This window comes from Otolemur garnettii, unplaced genomic scaffold, assembly GCF_000181295.1.
Source record: "Otolemur garnettii isolate 467f Iridium unplaced genomic scaffold, OtoGar3 scaffold00010, whole genome shotgun sequence".
Lineage (NCBI taxonomy): Eukaryota > Metazoa > Chordata > Mammalia > Primates > Galagidae > Otolemur > Otolemur garnettii.
The window spans coordinates 1,817,720-1,821,498 of NW_003852405.1; positions in this window are offsets into that span (position 1 = coordinate 1,817,720).

Sequence of the window (3,779 nt, forward strand, 5' to 3'; positions counted from 1 at the left end):
CTTATTGTGGACTTGCATTTCTCTTATGTTTAATGATGTTGATCATCTTTTCATAGACCATTTCTCTTTGGAGAAATGTTTTTTCAAGTCCTTTCCAAGGATGGTTCAACATATGGATATCAATTAATGTGTTATGCCACCTTATGAAGGATAAAAATCAAATGATTGTTTCAATAGATGCAGACAAAGCATTTAACAAAAATTTTACCCTTCTGGGTTAAAAAATCTCAACAAAGTAGGTAAGGAAGGAATTTACCTCAAGCATGATGTAGGTGTACAAGCATGATAAAGGCCCACAGCTAACATCATATTCAACATTAAAACCTGAAAGCTTTTTCTTGAAGACAAGGAACAAGGCACATGATGCCTACTTTCACCACTTACGAGTATATTCAACATAGTTTTGGAAGTTCCTAGCAAAATAATTAAGCAAGGAAAAGAAATAAAATTCATCTAAATTGGAAAAGAAGAAGTAAAATTATCTCTATTTTCAGATGACATAATTTTATATGTAGAAAACTCTAAAGACTACACACACACACACCCCAAAAAAAAAACTGTTAGAACTAATAAGTTCAGTAAAGTTGCAAGATTCAGAACACACAATAGGCCAGGCACAATGGCTCACGCCTATTATCCTAGGACTTTAGGAGGCTTGAGGCATTCTCAGGCAGAATGCCTGAGACCAGGAGTTCAAAACCACCATGAGCAAGAGTGAGACAAAAAATAGAAAAATCAGCTGGATGTAGCGGCGTGTGCCTGTAGTCCCAGATACTCAGGTGGCTGAGGCAAGAGGATTTCTTGAGGTTGCAGTGAGCTGTGATAACACCACTGCACTCCAGCCTGGGTGACAGAGAAAGACCCTGTGAAAGAAAGAAAGAAAAAGAGAGAGAGAGAGAGAGAGAGAGAGAGAGAAATGAAGGAAGGAAGGAAGGAAAGAAAGAAGGAAGGAAGGAAGGAAGGAAGGAAGGAAGGAAGGAAATTAGTTGTGTTTTTATATACTAACAACAAACAACAACATCAAAAGGAAATTAAGAAAAACAAACCTATATACAATAGCATCTGAATGGATAAAATACTTAGGAATAAATCTAACAAAGAAGATGAAAGACTTGGACACCAAAAACTACTTAACATTGATGAAAGAAATTCAAGAGGACACAAAAGGAAAGCCATCCCCAGCTAATAGATTGGAATATCTAATGTCATTTAAATGTCCATACTATCCAAAGTGTTCTACAGAGTCAACGTAATGCCTATCAAAATTCCAGTAGCATTTTTTGTGTGTGCTTTGTTCATCTTTCTCCTCCTCTTCATCCTCTTCATCTTCCTCATCTTCCTTCTCTTCCTTCTTTTTCTTGCTTTTTTCAGCCTTGACGACTCCCCTTTTTCACTGTATCAGGCTTTCCTTTCGCTCGGTCTGCAGCAATATCCTTTCCGTATTTTTCCTCCAGCTTTGCAGCCTTCTTTTCTCAGGCTGCTTGTCATCCACAGCAGTGCTATTCCACATCTCTCCCAGCTTCTTTGCAACATCACCAATGGATGGGCCGGGATGTTCTCCTTTGATTTGGGGGCGATACTCAGAACAGAACAAGCAAAAGGCCAAAGGAGGCCTCTTGGGTGCACTGGGATCCTTGAACTTCATTTTGGTTTCCCCTTTAGGAAGGATATAGGTTTTCATTTCTCTTTCATAACGGGCCTTGCCCGCCTTTGCCATATCCTCAAATTTCCCTTTCTCTTTAGCAGACATGGTCTTCCACCTCTCTGAGCACTTCTTAGAAAACTCAGAGAAGTTGACTGAAACATCTGGGTGCTTCTTCTTGTGCTCCTCCCGACAAGTTTGCACAAAGAATGCATATGAGGATTCTGCCTCTCAGCTTCTTAGGATCTCCTTTGCCCATGTTTAGTTATTTTTCCTCAGCGAGGCACAGAGTCGCCCAGTGCCCGTCTGGCTCTCACTTGCCCCGGCGCTGTCTCTATGGAGCTCAATGTACAGCACTGGCTGTGAGAGCAGGAGCCAGATGCCAGTTTTTTCTATTTTTAGTAGAGATGGGGTTTAGGACTTGCTCAGGCTGGTCTTGAACTCCTGAGTTCAAGCAGTACACCCACCTCAGCCTCCCAGAGTGCTGGGATTATAGGTCTGAGCCACTGCACTCAGCCCACATCTATGTTTTTAAGTATATTTCATAATTTATATATAGTTATGAATTTTAATCTATTTCCTGGCACCACAAGTGAGAATGGGCAGTAGGGGTGGAGCCCCAGACTGGAGAGGGCACCCACTAGCTGGGACAGCAATGACCAAAGTCCCCCAAGCTCCTGAGTCAGAGTGAGCTATGGGAGGCGGAGAAGGAAGTAAGTGAGGAGGTGCAGGGAGAGGAAGGGAGCCGAGGAGCAGGGAGGAGAGTGGGCTAGGCAGAGGCAGAGGTGCACCTGGGCGAAGAGACCCAGCCATGCCAGCAGCAGCTCGTCTTCCTAGCTAGTCTGTCTTTATTTCTTTCCAAGTGTCTTCCCTGTCTAGAAGAAAGAGCATGTTCAGACACTATCACAGCTGTTTCTCACACCCTTATTAAACAAGCAGAACAAGCCAGGCTCGGTGGCTCACACCTGCCATCTTAGCACTCTAGGAGGTAACAGCAGGTGGATTGCTTGAGCTCAAGAGTTCAAGACCAGCCTGAGTAAGACTGAGACACACACACTCCCCCCCCATCTCCACTAAAAATTGAAAAATACTAGCAGAGCAGGTATATTCATCGTAGCAGAAGCCTATAGTCCCAGCTACTCGGGACACTGAGGCAAGATAATTGCTTGAGCCCAAGAGTTTGAGGTTGCTGTGAGCTCTGACACCAGGGCACTCTACCAAGGGTGACAGAGTAAGATTCAGTCTTAGAAAAAAACAAAAACGAAAACAAGCAGAACAACCCTGAAAGGCTCCAGTTCCTGTCCAGAGGGGCTTCCAACTGAGCCTTCACATACCTTCAACCCTAGAAATCTCTTTCCCTTCGTGCCTTCGTTTGTTTGAGCAGTTGAGCAGTTACCCTTTAATGAAATACATGAATGGCGTATTCAACCACAGAAAACTCTTTGTAAAATTGGTAAATCAATACTGGATGTAGCTACGTGCCCCAAAGGTATATTGTCTATTCTGAAACTATCTACAGACAGCCATGATAGAAAAAGTTCCACTTAAGCAGATCACAAAAGGGGGTGCGGTGGTCAGACGTTATATAAAAACAGGCAGAAAGAGGATGGGGAATTCAGAGGCAACCTCTCACCGTGCCAGCTGAGAGACTTCAGAAAAGCTCCTTGACCTCTCTGCACTTGAATTTCCTCTTGTGAGTACAGTAGTATGTACCTCACAGTATTCCTTCTTTCTTAGCTGGTAAGTAGCTTTGGTAATTAATAAAGAAAAGAGGTTTATTTGTCTCATTTGCCAGTCACTCTTGTGAAACTCAGCAATAAAAAAAACACATAAAGTTCCGAATTCACAAAAACTTCATTCAGTGGGGCTTATTTTGGAGATAAAATCTGCTCATAAGTGAAAGCTCTTTGACTGGCACCGTGCACATAGTAAGTGCTTGACAAATGTGCACTATCCCCCATCTATGCCTGGCTCTGCCCTGCCGTAGCTGGGAGACTTCCAGACGTGGCCATGATATTTGGGACGAAGAGTGCTCACCTAGAGTCCCTCACACCACTGATGTTTTCCAAGATCTGATTTCACACTTGGATACAAACCTCCTTCTGCTACCCTTGACCAGCCATTGGAATGGGCACCC